This window comes from Psittacula echo (assembly GCF_963264785.1).
Source record: "Psittacula echo genome assembly, chromosome: 18".
NCBI lineage: Eukaryota > Metazoa > Chordata > Aves > Psittaciformes > Psittacidae > Psittacula > Psittacula echo.
Window position 1 is genome coordinate 7,854,283 of NC_137754.1, and position 15,896 is coordinate 7,870,178.

At 46.2% G+C, this 15,896-nt stretch overlaps 1 pseudogene across 1 annotated transcript in view; it reads left to right on the top strand.

Annotated features, from left to right (window-relative positions):
- LOC308228369 (ankyrin repeat and MYND domain-containing protein 1-like) overlaps positions 1 to 14,387 on the top strand; it is a 33,458-nt pseudogene extending 19,071 nt beyond the window's left edge. Inside the window, exons 12-15 of the transcript in view lie at positions 282 to 444; positions 1,650 to 1,716; positions 13,944 to 13,953; positions 14,373 to 14,387. The product of the transcript in view is annotated as an ankyrin repeat and MYND domain-containing protein 1-like (transcript). The remainder of the gene's footprint in view (positions 1 to 281; positions 445 to 1,649; positions 1,717 to 13,943; positions 13,954 to 14,372) is intronic.
- The last annotated feature ends 1,509 nt before the right edge of the window (positions 14,388 to 15,896 follow it).

Below are 15,896 nucleotides of genomic sequence, written 5' to 3' on the forward strand. Positions count from 1 at the left end.
TGTTCCAACCCAAACTATTCTATTATTCTATGATTTTCTCTTGAAGAAACATCTGGAAATTGTTTTAGTTAATTTCTTGAGCACTCACCAAACCGATAACTGGAACAACTAGGACATCTAACCTGGACATGTTCTGTGCTCCATAGCATGAACTGAGATCCAAGCCAGGATCCAGCAGGGACGATGCTGTGCTTTTAGAATTGGTTGGCTTTAACTCTGAAACACTAACTTGTGTGCTACTGTTCCCAGGTGTTAGTGAATTATCTCATGTTATGTTGCAGGATAGAATTGCTCACACACCATACCACATACTGCCAGCATTTGAGCAGGAAGCTTTTCAAACACGCCGATCACTGCTGGAACACTTTAGAGTGAAGCTCCGTGAGCGTGTCATCCTGAAAGAGAAAGAGTGGGATGAGGAAGAGCTGAGAAGATCCAAGAAATGTTAGTTCAAGTCTAAGATTAGTTCAAGATTAAAGGTAGCATCACCTGGTGTGAAGGGGAATTGATTATTATAGTTCTCATTATTGTCTGAAAAGGTAACTCCTAATAAAACCTGCTTATCCATGTTTGGTAAGGAGATGTAGGGGTTATGGAATCCTAGAATAGTTAGGGTTGGAAAGGACCTGAAGATCATCTAGTTCCAACCCCCCTGCCATGGGACACCTCACACTAAACCACGTCACCCAAGGCTCTGTCCAGCCTGGCCTTGAACACCGCCAGGGATGGAGCATTCACAACTTCCCTGGACAACCCATTCCAGTGCCTCACCACCCTTACAGTAAAGAACTTCTTCCTTGTATCCAATCTAAACTTCCCCTGTTTAAGTTTGAACCTGCCACCCCTTGTCCTCTCACTACAGTCCCTAATGAAGAGTCCCTCCCCAATTCTACAAATATTAAAGAGAATGAACAGGCTTTGTGAAGAAATCTGAATATGAGTTTAGTGCCTGTCAGCTGCTTCCTGGTAAATCCCTGTACAAGATCTACTACCATGTGTTAAGGAGTGATTGTAGGAGTTGGCTCTTCTTTCATGGGAGAACCTTGGAATTGCTTGTCATTACTGCAGGGATCAGGATACATGCAGTGGTCACTGCGGATATCTAGTGTACCTTCATTCCTTATGGCAACTGACTATCAGGTCCTCTCCCATTATGTCAGTGCTCTTCTGCTATTAAAGTAGCAACAATGAATATATTAATATGTTACATAAATCTTAATTTGGATGGTCTGAGTTACACCCTCAGTACTGGTCAAATGCGTGGTGAAATGAGGCTTAGATCCTAGGTCTCTGATAGGTCTTTGGGACAAAAGATGTAGCACACTTGGGAAGTGAACTCAGAATGTAAGGCTGTTACCTTTGCAGTTCAGCATCACCTGTGACTCTGTGGCTTGTCACAAGCAGGTTGTAAGAATAAGTTATCTGTATGGTTTCTTCCTCTTGGCTGTGACAGGCAGCAATTGGCTCCTATTTTCTTGGCTTCTGAAGCTTGTGGATGGAAGATGCATTTTATTATGTATCTTCAATTTTTCTACAGTAGACAAAGCCAAGCAGACTTTTAATGACAGTGGGTCTTGTGACTAGTATTTGAATTCTTATGTCAGAATACCAATTTTTGTTTTCCCCCCTGTTCTCTTTTGCTGGTGTAGCGGATTCAGCCATTCATAAACGTGTTTCAAAGAAGAAAGGAGGGAGCCAGCATGTGGAAGAAATGAGGTAGGACAGTACTACAGGATACTGCTCTCAAGGATTGACTATTACAAGTCAAAAATCCTATGCCCTGGGGATTTTTCTTCCTCACCAAAATTATTGTCGCCCTGCCATTTTTCTCCTTTCTAATGTTTCTCTCCAGTCTATCCAGACTTACCAGCTGCCATTAGGTTCTTTCTGGGCTCTGATCACATCCCTCCTTTTCAGCTCCAGACTTTGCTATTACTGTTTATAATATTCAGTCTTCTTGTGAGAAGCAGAGTGTCCTTGTGTTTTAAACCAATTAATGACATCAGTACATTAGAGGAGCATGCAAATACTAAGAATTAGGCCCGTACAAATTTTGTAGCTTACATTTCTCCAGAAATTTCAGGAATAAGTTGTACAGTTTGAATGTTATTCTTGGAACTGTGTATTAACAAAAGTTTGAGTAATAATGGAATACTGGCCTCAAGGATATTGAATTCTGTCACCAGTTTCTCATACCGTACGGAATTCACAGGCTTCTGAACTTTGCCTCAGTATTTGAATCAAGAGGAAGTAAGATAGGTGTCAGGAGCTGGGGCCTTTTTGAAGACAGAAATTTTGAGGTAGCATTTTTTTCTGAACCAAGATAGATCAATAGTAGCATAAGATGCAGAAATACCTAGAAGAACATGAACTAACTCAAACTAAAACCTGGAAAGTTAAACTAGTACACCAAGATTTTACAAATAAATCTCAATGATGACTTCCAGCAACAAATGAAACCTTAGTGAAACTTGCTATTTGGAAATGATCCTTAGATGCTTTTAAAAGGATATGAATCTGTAGTCCAGCTTGCACTTATATCTAATATTCTGCTTCCCTGTCCCACTGACAGCCTTAGTCCAAGCAATCTGTTTTATGTTCCAACTTTGGAATAACTGTTGTGGTGCAGAGGCCTATGAAAGCCCTTGTTTGTCTCTGCAGTATTCCAGGGTGTTCTGTGAGTGTTTTAAGTTTGCCAGCTTGGCTTTGTTATCTCTGGCCATATATGATCTGTTTGCATGCCAGTTTGAAAAGAGACATCTCCAGGCCGAGTGTACACTAAAGCATGCAGTGTGCTAGTGTATGGCAGGATGTGGATGTTGGTTTGGTAAAAGCTTGGTCATTTTTCTCACTAGGCTTTTCTGGGGGCTGGCTTTGCAGCTGGTACGCAGTCTGCTCCCCACAAACCCCTGTGATAAGCTGCAGAGACTCCTGTTCTTTATTGCTGAGCATTATTGTTGAACATTATTATTTTTGTATTGTAGCCGTTTTAATGCAGTTTTACTGTGATCTGCAAACATGCTGTCAGCTTGAGGAAAGCATTAACCAAACAACAGTGTGCTTTCATTTTACAACTGTCTTTGTTCTAGATTACCTTTATTTAAATACTGCTATCAGTGTGGACGTTCAGCTGGTGTTCAGCTCTCACCTTGCCAGCATTGTCATGAAGTCTTCACTTGCAGTGATATTTGCAAAAAGAAATCCTGGAATGAGCGGCATAGGCAGGAGTGTTTGGGATTGCTGAGCAAGTCTTCCCATCATTACGATCTGAGTACAGTGGTTTGTGCTTGTATACTGACTGGGGTATGTCTTCCATGTAACGGACCGGTAAAATGTGTTTTACAAAAGAATTTAAATAAGAAGGTTCAGTTCATTCACTTTAGTGGCTGTGATCTTTGTAAACCCACCAGCTTTAAGAGAGCTGCTACTGTGTCATTACTTGGAACGTGAGGAGAAAAGAATCTTTAAGGTGAGTGCAGAGCAAAGGAAATGCTCTCTCTGAGACTAAGGTTAGCTACTGTGAACATCCATAGACAACTTTCCAGGCTGAAAGACCACCATAGAGCAAACAAGTTAGGCAGGGTGGAGCTTTCGGTACAAATTCTACCAATTAATCATCTGTACCTGTATTTTAGAAGAGAAATCAATGAGATTTCTGACTTTTACGCATGGAGTCGTTAATACCACACCACTGTGCTTATTGGAAACCACACTTGTGCTCATAAAAATGAAGCCCCATGCTACCTAGCAGTAGAAGACTGGCAAGGTAGAAATTACACTATTTGAATTATATCAGATGCTCACATAGATTGAATGAGAAATCTGACGTATGAAGTGTGAGGTGGATACAGAACTGCTTTATTCACAGAAGTTCTGCAATTGATGTATCTTCTAGCGTCTGCCTTGAATGGGACTTTTAAATCTTGGATACATATAAAACCCTGTGTGTTTGGAATAGTGGGGTCTGTCCCACTGGAGATAAGTTATATCAAACATAGATGTTTACCAGTATGGGCTCTAGAGAATCAAAATATTACAGAACGGAACAGAATAGACATCAGACTGAAAGTTGGCAGCTGTATACGGCAGCTGTACACTGAAGGACTTAAACATGAAAAAAAGGACGTTCATTTAGAAAACAGAATTTTCCTACCTTGTGTTTAAAAATTTAGTGCATTATGGGTACAGCTGGGTGAAACATCAGGATGTTAACTGGTCGTTATTTAAGTTCTTTGAGGTAAGCTTTTTCCTGTATGGCAAATGCAAAATTTCATTAACTTCAGATTCAGTGACTTCAGAGCAAATGTGAATGCCTTTCTGTAGACAGAATTTTTCTCAGTAATAAACAAGCTTCCTCAGTAGTGTCTCCCTGTCTAGTTAATTTTGAGGTGGAAAGGGTTTTGTTTGTTCCTTTGTTATAGTATTTTCTCTCCCGTTGTGTCCTTGATTTAAAATGACCTGAAATTCCCTCAGATGAGTTTTAGCAATTCAGTCTGTTGCTCTGAGAGGCTCTGATGCCCTTCGCCCCCTTTCCTGATTCCTTTTCACTGTAGTACGATGTGATTAGCATTTATTTTGTACTTCATAAGCAAAACTCTCAATGTTTATCTGAGTTTTGAAGTAACTAATAGTATTAACTGCAGATACATTTACTGGAAGAAGCAAGTGTCATTTACACTCGCATATGTAGTCATTGTTTGCTAGGAAGTTTATAGGTGAGTAGGTAGCCGCAGCTACCCCAAGAGTTGTGTCTGTTAGCATCACATTTAATAAACTATGCCAGAATAGGAACTTCCAGGAATCTTGTACGTGCTTCCAGTTTATTGTTTCAGAGAAACAAAAGTCACACAAAGAAACGTGGCCGGCTTTGGTTTTTTTTTTCAGAGAAGAGTACAGCTCGAGCAGCTCCGGATGGAAGCAGTGCAGGATGCCAAAAGAATGTCACTGGCAAAAAGGGGGAAAATGGAAGAGAAAGAAAAGATGAAGAGAGAGGTGGAAGAAAGAGTAAAACTGGGACTGGTGGAAGAGAGCATCGCAAAGAATGACTGACTTGTTTCAAGTCACTCCTGCTGTTGTTAGGACAAGTTTTAATTCCACTGTTCTTTCTGCCTTGTGATGCGCTTCTGCTAAGCTTGAAAGTGATCTAATTTGACATGTTTGAGAAAGTAAAGCCAAACCCGTCTTTCTAAGATACTGCATATGAGCTCAAGGATTATAATGCCATCGAAAACCGGTGTGTGTATGTATATGCAAGCTATGTGTTTCTATAAATTTTTGCAATTAGAAATACAGTGAACTTCAGATTGCTTTTAATGGTCTCATGCCACATATATATGTATATATATTTTAAACCACACTATTGCCCCTTATTAAACATCATCACAAATACTCCAGTAGGGAGGGAGTATCTGAGCATATCGAGAGTGACTACATGGCTGGGGGGATGAGGGCTAAGGTCAGCGTGAGTCCAGATGGTTTTCTCTTTAATCCTATTGCCAAATTGGAAAGGCTTAAGGAGGAGTGGATGTATCTTGAGGTTCAGCACGTTGTTGTGCAGCTGTGTCAATGACAACGGTGTGATTTTAAAACCACAGGACCACCTTTGGGGGTCAAGGATTGGTAGGGACAAGTAGAACTTTCCCGACAAAGAAGGTAGAAACCCCTCTTTGCTAACAGACTGGCAAACCTGAGGAGACTAGAATAAGATAGGAGGGAGATGATGACTTCAAGTGAGGAAGCGGTGAATTGGTTTGGCAAGCAAAGGTGCAGAGTGATGTGGTTGACGGTTTTCAAAATCTACAGAACAGGGAAGAACGGTGCACACTCACAAATAAGGAATTGCTGAGGGGACATTAGCAAGGGGTGTGTGGGGGTTGTTCCTCATCTTTCAGGAGTGTCTGTACGCTAATGCAGTCAGTATGGGGAGCAAACAGAAGAAATTAGAAGTTTACATGCCATTAGAGGGCTACAGTCTCAGTGAAGTCACAGAGATGTGGTGGGAAAGCTCACATGACAGATGTGCTGAAACGGATGGACACAGGTTCTTTAGAAGGGACAGACCGGGAAAGGGATGAGCGGGAGTTGCCCTTACTGTGACAGCGGCTGGAATCCATGGAGCTCTGCCTTGGGGTGAACAAAGCCGGTTGAGAGGTTATGGCTCAGGATTAGCCGGCAGACTAACATGGGTGATGTGAGTTGAGGTATCTGTTACGGACTGCCTGATCAGGAAGTAGATGAGGTCTTCGTCAAACAGCTGGAAGAAACCTCATGCTCATAGGCCCAAGTCCTAAGGGAAGACTTTAAGCACCCCATGACATGATGGGGAGGAGAATCAAAAGAATGTAACTCCCATGGGTTGAAATAGGAACAGTCCAGTAATTAAGGTATAACACAAACCATTGCTGCTGCCAACAATAATAATAATGATGAAGGGAATAACAAGGGGAGAGAATACAACCGCTCACCATCCACGCACCGATACCCAGCCCGACCAGAGCAGTGATCGAGCCCTTCCAGGTAACTGCCCCCAGTTTCCATAGTGGGCATGAAGTGCTGTGGTATGGAATACTTCTTTGGCTAGTTTGGGTCAGGTGTCCTGTCTCTGCTTCCTCCCGGCTTCCCTTCCATCCTGGCAGAGCATGAGACTCACAAAGTCCTTGGTCAGAGTAAACATGACTGAGCACCAACTAAAAACATCGGTGTTATCAGCGCTGTTCCCAGGCTGAAAGTCAAAAGCACAGCGCTGCACCAGCTACTGAGAAGGAGAAAAATGACTGCTACAGCTGAACCCGGGACACAGGGTTAAACTCTGCCAGCGTGGGACATGAGTGCTGAGCATGGGGCTGGGGACCACACCAAATGTGGGGAAAGGGCCAAGCTGAGGGTCAGGGCTCACACAGAACTTGGAGGTGAAGGCCAAGCATGGAGCTGGAGCCAGGGGCGAGCATGGGGATGGGACTGCATTGACGCTGGGATGGGAAGGCTGGATGGGTATGGCTCTGAGTGTGGGGACGGAGACAGTGACGGGCATGGGTGCAGGAGCACTGGGCTGCAGGAGCCTCTGGGAAAAGGCTGCAGCTGGTGGCAAACCAGGGTGGGATCATGGTACAGAAGCAGATAGGGATACCTTGAGACAATGTAGAGATGGACTTTTAGAATCCCTGGAGTTGAGCAGGATAAAAAACAACCAGTTGCAGTCAGGTGAGGGAAAGTCAGTAAGGGTCAACAGAGCACTCATCTGATGTTTGTGCTCGATGAGCTTAGCAAAGGAGTATGTATGGGAGGGTCCACCCTGGAAATAATTGTTTCCCTTTTTGTCAACCAACCCACTCCTGACATCCAAAAAGATTTTTCTAAACATGCTCCAGCACGGCAAGGGCAAGGAAGAGATGAAATTGTGTAGCGTAGCAACTTTTGTCTTTAATGGGAGGAAGGATCACAAGGAGAAACTGAGGAACAATGCAAGTTCCCTTGCTAGTTCCCACAGCCCTTAGGGGTCCAGGACCCTTTTTCCCAAAAGGAAGGGGACAAGGGTAAGGATACAGTATACCACAAGGACTTTTTTCCCCTGAAATTGCCCAAGCCAATTGCTGCAAATATTGTGAATCATAAGGCCACTGGAAAAAAGATTACCCCTTTAAGCTGTGTTTTTCTCTGGCATCACAAGCTATGCCAAGTTTAACCATGACTTCCAAATCCAGTCCCCTGCACCTGCACAGGAAAATAAATACACCCAAAATTCACAATTACTGGGAATCTGTTATACAGCAACATTCAGTAAAGCCCACGTGATTTTAAATACCATAAACCCACGTCAAGAGTTCCCACACACCCGTCAGGGGAGGAAGGGGGAGGGGGGGAATTATCTGTGCCCGATAGATATGGGCACCATGCATTCATCTCTGAACAGCTACAGGTTGGGCAGAGAAGAGATTCAGAGCAGCCCTGCGGAGAAGGACTTGGGGGTGTTGGTCGATGAGAAAATGAACATGAGCTGGCTTCAGTGTGCGCTCACAGCCCAGAAAGCAACCGTATCCTGGCCTGCATCAAGAGGAGCGCGACCAGCAGGTAGATGGAGGTGATCCTGCCCGTCTCCTCTGCTCTCCTGAGACCTCACTTGGAGCATTGTGTGCAGTTCTGGTGTCCTCAACACAAAAAGGACATGGAACTGTTGGAACAAGTTCAGAGGAGGGCCACGAGGATGATCAAGGGACTCCCGTATGAAGACAGGCTGAGAAAGTTGGGGCTGTTCAGCCTGGAGAAGAGAAGGCTGCGTGGAAACCTCAGAGCAGCCTTCCAGTATCTGAAGGGGGCCTACAAGGATGCTGGGGAGGGACTCTTCATCAGGGACTGTAGTGACAGGACAAGGGGTAATGGGTTAAAGCTTAAACAGGGAAAGTTTAGATTGGATCTAAGGAAGAAATTCTTTACTGTGAGGGTGGTGAGGCACTGGAATGGGTTGCCCAGGGAGGTTGCCAATGCTCCATCCTTGGCGGTGTTCGAGGTCAGGCTGGATGAGGCCTTGGGTGGCATGGTTTAGTGTGGGGTGTCCCTGCCCATGGTAGGGGGGTTGGAACTGGATGATCTTCAGGTCCTTTCCAACCCTAACTATTCTACGATTCTAACAAATGACCACAATACATGGACACAGTGGGACTACAATACAGCATGGGAATTGAATAAAGGTCCCCAAGACGTGCCCTTTTTCAGAAAAGACACCCTTCCAGGTGGGCCACCTATCAATTACACGTTCTTTTGTACTATCTGAAAACAGCCCAACCAGCGTCTTAGGGACGCATTTACACAGCAAACCGCAGGCAAAGTTAACAACCCATTAACAACTACCTAAACTATGCCTGGACGGAAAACCTGCCTACCAATTTGTATAGGATCAAAAAGCCATCAATGACTGGGTACAAATATTCCACCTGATAGTGCCTGATCCATCAGTTCTTGTTGCCTTTATCTCCCAGGGTGGTGATCTCATAGCAGCCTTCCAATATCTGAAGGGGACCTAGAAAGATGCTGGAGAGGGGCTCTTCATCAGGGACTGTAGCGACAGGACAAGGGGTGATGGGTTCAAATTAAAACAGGAAGTTCAGGTTAGATATAAGCAGGAAGTTCTTTACTGTGGGGGTGGTGAGGCACTGGAACAGGTTGCCCAAAAAAAACAAGTGGGTAAATGCTCTATCCCTGGCCGCATTCAAGGCCAGGTTGAACAGCGCCTTGGGCAACATGGTCTAGGGTAAGGAGTCCCTGCCCATAGCAGGGGGGTTGGAACTGGATGCTCTTAAGGTCCTTTCCAACCCTGACTATTCTATGATTCTATGATTTTGATTCTCCCCAACTCCCTTGGGTCTGGGGAAAGAGGAAAAGAAGAGAGAGAAGGAAGAGAGGAAGGAGCTTGCAGAACTCATGGTGCTGGCCAGAGATTCCTCCTCCTGAATGTCAGCCGCCCGCAACAGGAAGGTTGCCATGAGAAACCTTGAGGGTCACAGGGATGTTCCCAAGGGCAATAAGGGAGCAGAGGGGACAGATTTCCCATGGTGTCTGGCACCAAGTCCAATTTCTCTCAGCTACTTGTGGTTAAAGGAACATCTCCATTTGCTGGGAGATGAGAATCTGCCACGTCCTAGGGAAGGAGATCCACAAAGCAGTTGTGATGAGACCTGAGAGGTGGGGAGGATCAGAGATGTTTCCCCTCATCCCTCCCCAGGCTTCCTCCTCGTGCACCCCCAGCCTCATTGCTTTCCAGGTTTGTCTGGGATGTCTAACCGTGCAAGGACAAGCTGGGTGGAGATGGACACATAGGACACTGCAGGGAATTTGGGTACCCAAGGAGAGGAGATGGAGGAGTGTCGAGGGAGGGGATTTTGGGAAGTCCAGCTGAGGTGATTGGTAGGCACCGAAGGAAAAGAACTGAAACAGATCCAAGTTAAGGGGCCTGGGAGGACCACTGTTAGGGGAATTTAGGCTATGGACCAGACAAAATAATAAGCATAGATCTAGGAAGAACTGAAAGGTCATGGAGAGAGAGCAAGGAGGATTTCTTTATGGACACATAACCATAGACTTGGTGGAGGCCCCTCCATGAGTTTGGGATGTGTCTTCACAGGCATGGGACAGATGTGACTATTCACTGTGAACCTGGGCTCCGGGGAAAGAAAGACTTATGGAAGGAAGGAGAGGGACTGATGGGATTGGGTAGCCCCTTGATTGGTCAGGGAGAGGCAAAGCCGAAGAGGCTTGGTCCCCAACATTGCAGCTTTCTTCTGCAGGATTGATGATATGAGCTTGCTGAGAAATCCTACCCCAGTCTCCCCAGAGCTCCCTAGATGTCTCTGGAGGGGCATTTCCAGGCTCCCTGGGATCCCATTACCCCAGGCTGGCACCTGAGGGGCCATCTGGGCACTTACCACATGGTCCAAGTTCAACAATCAAAGAGGTATGATTTGAGCTCTGGAGAGAGAGAAGAGGGCAATGGGATGAGAGTTAAGGACCCAGGACTCCAGAGGCGGATCCATACCTTATGCTGGGACCCAGATGTCCATGAGGGCAAAGAACATCCATAGTCATTGGGATCTCCTGCAGCCTAGACCAACCTCCAGCCTTATTCATTAATGAGGTTTAATAATTTGGGGTCACCTGTGCATCTGATTTGGTGTACCAGATGCTGAGGAGCAAGGCCAAGTTGAGCACTGTGATCTTCATCTTCCTCCTTTGATTTACTATGTTTATTAATTGGTTGTAAAGATGTTAGTGATCACTTGATTCACGCCTTACCTGAACATTTGAAGGTTCCATGCACCCTGTGTAAAACCACAATTGGGTGCCTCAATTTAGCTGAAACACCTTATGTGCGTGAATAAATATTTGTTCTTGTAATTCTGTACTTCGTGTCCTGACCTCTCTTACCTCAGTCAGTGTGAAGTTTTGCGACACCACCACCGTCATTGTCAGCCTAAGTCAGCGCTGTCACCGAGCAAGATGTGACCATTCAGAGTGGACACAATGAATTGTCTGCTTGTCCCCAAGCAGCCACTTGGAGCTGACTGCAGGAACAGAGCTCCCCTGGCTGTAGGAAGGATGTCTGTCCCCACAGCACCTCTGATAAGATGCGGGTTTTTTTGTTTGTCCAGGGCCCACAGGACAAGGATCCTGTCGAGGAAACTTGGAAAGAGCCTGACCCAGGTGGGCTGTGGCAGTTGAAGCATCCGGTATGCCTGGGTACTGGGGAGATTTCCTTCCCTGCCTATCCTGGGCAGCATCCTCTGACCAGTGTGGGGTAGGGGCAGCCATGAGAGCCTGGGAACTTGCCAAGCCTGGAACTGTTCATGCCTGTTTTCAAGCACTGCAACCTCATCGTGCGCAACAATCAACTGCAGTTGCAATAGAGCCTTAAAGCATGGTTGTCAGCCTGGCTTCTTTCCATGAGACAAGCAAAATGCTGTCCACGTGCCATTGCTAGAAGGAAAGGAGAACAACACTGAGAGCACTCTCATAGTTCTGGCCAATCCCGGGCAATTTTCACATCAGGACAAAGATCTGTTTCTCTTGCCTGTTTCTGAAAGGTAACCATTGAAGCATGTCAGGTTTCTCTCTCCAGCCCCGTTCACCTCTCCTCCCCAAGACAGCTTGGCTGAGGTGTCCCACAAGGGATGGGGACAAAGGCTGCTGTTCCCAAAGAACCACTCCAATCCCCCATCCCTATTGGGGTGGCCTGTCTACCAGTCTCTCGAGGGAGCAGAACATCAGAAGTGCTCATGTGCAACTGTCAGCAAACCCACCAACCGCTCTGAGCAACGGCAGCACTGAACTGAGTGGCCATACTGAGGCCCTCTGAGGTCAGTGTCAGAAGAGCAGAGCTGTGAATGCCAAGTTGTTGTCCTATTCTTCAGACTCATCCTCTCCTGAAGTGTCACAGTCTTTCCACATACCAAGCAGAAGCCTCAGCACTTGCTTCCTCTAAAATAACTAAAATAATCCACTGTGAGGATAATTCTACAAGGCTGGTGGGGAAAACCTGACTTGGATCTTGAAGCCCATGGGATATTTCAGGGGAAGCAAGAGGTCACCTGGTTTGTCTCCATTATGATACAGACTCCTGTCGTAGCTTCAAATAAAGCCTGCCTAGTTCGATTCAGATGGAAAGCTAGGAACAAAGAAGCACTGTGTGTGGCTGAGAGCTGAAAATAGCTGGGACTCTCCAGTGAAACATTAAAGGTCATTTCTGAAGATTACCCATTACATGATGAGTGCTTGTTCTTTACAGAAGACTTGGTATAGAGAAGAGAACTGTTGTTGGACAGTTCTGAGAAGATATCAAGCACTTCTGAATATTTGCTTTGGAGATTGTTTAAAGGAGAGGCAGTCAACTGGAAAATTGTTCTGCCTTGTGCATTAGCTGCTGAAGCCACAGAGTGCTGAATAATTAGCATTTCAGAGGGCTATGACACAGCTGTGAAGTCGTTGTTCAAGGCATTGCATGCATGTAAGTAGTTAAGTGCAGTGGGCAGTGCAGCCCACCCAGCCACTCGCTCCGTCCTTGCAGTGAGCTCAATTCTTCCTCTATCTCGCCATCCCCTCCATTCCCCCTTCACTCACCTAGCATCTGTTGGTTTCCCCATCCCTTCCCACTTCATTTCTTCCCTCTCTCCATCCCTTCATCCCTCCATCCATTACTTTTTCACCCTTCCTGAGTCACTCACTCACCAACATCCACAAATATCACTGGGAGCAGCACAAATGGACCAGCAATGATTTTATCGTCAGTAAATTGACTCGAGACTTTCTGTACCTTGGACCTTCTGTATCAGCAGTATCAGAGCATACAAGTGAAGCCTACTATGCAGGAGCTGATCTGCCTCCTTCTACAGCTTCATGCCCAACTGGAACATCATCTGCAAGGACCTGTAATTTAGGGGGCTGGAGGATACTGATTACCACCTCAATCAACACCTCTAGGGACTGTGAGAGCCATCTGGGGGATAATGGTCCTGAATGTGAGAAGAGAGAGAGGTGGGAAGCCACCAGATAGTATCTAAATGACTTGGAGGGGGGAGAGATGTGGGGCTCCTGGCCTGGCTGGTGGTTACTTGTGGTCACTTCCGATTTTCAGCTGCCTCTAGAGAACAATAGAGAGGTGACAACTTCCAGCAGGGCACAGAGGTTCTCTGTTCCCAGGGTTTCAGTCACCCCACCCCTGCCAGCAACCCCTATTTCCACAGTGCTGCCCCCAGTGTCATCCCATACACCCTGAGTGCGATCCCAGCATCACCTCAACCCCCTGAACTCCAGTGCTCCCAGTACTCCCTCAGTCCAGCCACCTGCCCCAGTGCCCTCCCACACCACTCCCTGGTTCCCTTTGTCTGCCCCAGTGGTCCCACTTCTGCTTCCTTTCTCTCCCACCTTTCCAGGGCCACTTCTTTGTTCTCTCCTCCTACCCCTGTGCTCCCAGGTCTGCTCTCTCGTTCACCCAGTCTGCACCAGTTCTTCTACTTCTGGTCTCTAATTCCCCTCATTTTCCCCAGCGCTGCACGGGGAGGGTGGACATGGAAGGGCTCAGCCATCTGGGGGTGGTGAAGGCGGACAGACAGAGAAGAATTAGATGAGTTGTACCTATTCATATGCCCCTTACAACACCCTAAAGGGCAACTCCTTTGGCTGCCTTTCTGTGGTTTGTTGCTCTTTTGGGGGTGTTTTTCTCAGAAGGTGATGAGCAGCTGCAGTTGATCCTGCAGCTTCCTGGAATTTGTACGTTCCTGGTGACCACCTGAAATGTGTTTTCAGAAGCATAGCCAATGCTATTTCACTGGGAAAAGAGAGGGATTTCTCAATGCCTGTGCATTCCATGGCCCAAGTGGTAGCTCTATGTGGGATTGCCAGCAACAAGAATGATGAGGGTTAACCTGTTTCTGCCATTTGGTCTGTGGCTTGCCCTCTAGGAGCCTGAGGGTAAGAGGAATAGGGAGGCTCAAAGCACAGGCTGAATGTGGAATTGTCCTGAAGGCCACATGCAGGCTGCATAAAGCAGCTCCGCTGCTCTGTGGGTTTGTGTAGGGTTTTGTTTTTAAAGCAAACAGTAGGGCTCTGCCTGGTCTTAGGGTCTTTTCCCACACTTTTTACTATTGTAATATATGTTAGTTAAACATCGCCATTCTGTAATTCTGTTGTGTGGCAGACTTTTATATAAAAGCAACAGGAATGGCCAAGTAAAACACATCTGACGCTAAAAGGGAGATGTGCACTTTTTTTGCATCATGCCTGCAGGACTGGATTCCTGCTGTGAGATCTTCCTGCATTTACTCTGCTCAACTCCACTTAGTTTTCCAAGACAAGCTGATGTCTCTAATTCTGTCTCTCCTGTTGCACAGGACGACTGGCTGTAACAGACCAGCTGCATCCAGGAAATGGCTTTTTGAGTTGGTGGCTTTGCGAACATCAAAGTCCACAAACTCGGTGGACCACCAGAGAAGTTATGAGGTGGCTTCTTTTGTTCAGAGCTCAGTGGCGATTGTTTTTTTGCAAGACCACTTAGAAAATATCTAAAAAATCCTATTTAAAAACTCCAAACAAACAAAGAAGCCCCAAACCCCAATTTGTAAGCCTTTGGAGACAGACCACCGTGGGTCAATTGGTCTTCAACTCTTGGTGCTTTTGCACAATCTCAATGAATCAGAAATTACTATTAACAATCCCTACACCACAGCGTCTGTCCTGTGCCAGCCCACCAACTGAATTACTGACATTTGTCTCGATGAAAGAGGAAATAGATTTTGTGGTAACATGATGAAGAGGCCGGCGTATGGATTTCCCCTGTGATTTGAGAGCACCATATGATTTAGCTGCTCTCTTTTGCCCAATTCCAAGTGGAAATAATCAAGATTATCCAAGTAAAGCAGCAAATTAATATCATGTCTGTCAAGGGGCTGGTCAGATAAAATCCGTTCAAGACCTCAGTGCAACTGCTATGGAAAACTTGGTTGCTTCTTTGTCAAAGGTCAGGAGGAATTTGAAGCTATTTTTATTCCAGTTGTCCCTCTCTTCTCTCTCCACAGGTGTGTTAACAACCGATGCAGCTTTCTGTTAGTTTGGAAGTTGATCTGTTCTTCGCAGTCCTGAAAGACATGCAGGAGGTGCCCTACAGGACACACAGAGAAGTGCTGGAGCATGTCCAAAGAAGGACAGCAGAGGAGGTGAAGGGTCCAGAGAGCAAGTCCTGTGAGGAATGGCTAAGGGAACTAGGAGTGTTTAGTCCGGAGAAGAGAAGGCTGAGGGGGGGCCTTCTCACTCTCTACAGCTACATGAAAGGAGGATGGAGAGAGGTGGGGGTCAGTCTCTTCTTCAAAACTTACAAGGAGCAGGACAAGAGGAAAGTGCCTCTTGAGCCCAAAAGAGAGAGCAGGTGGCTGTGGCTTGATCAGCATCACCTGAAAGGGGAAAAGGGAGGAAAAGAAGGTGCCCATAGCGCCTTGTTCTCCAGAAGACTTGTCCGCAGTGCAGGCGTCTGGCATAACGAGTTGCTGTACGTGCATTTGCCCTTTGCTGTGTGTTGCTGTGTGTTGCTGTGTGCATGCCTGGGCACCTTTAGCTGAAGTCCCCCTGTCACAGTGGCGGGGAGAAAACTTGATGGAAAACTCCCGTGTTATCAGGACATTGCTAATGGTCTGCTGCTGTTACTGACTGGCATTTCTCCCCTTTCTGGTGAGGAAGATAAAGGCAAGAGAGACAGAGCTAAGGGGCAGATAAAATACATCCCTCAAGGGGTTTTAGAAGGCCTCCCAAAGGAAAGATCTAGTCTCTGATGCAAACTGGAGTGACATGCCCTGTCCACGTGGCAGGGCAAGCTCGTGGCTGGAACTGAGCTGGCAGTGGAATTGGTTCCAAGTCCTAGCTCC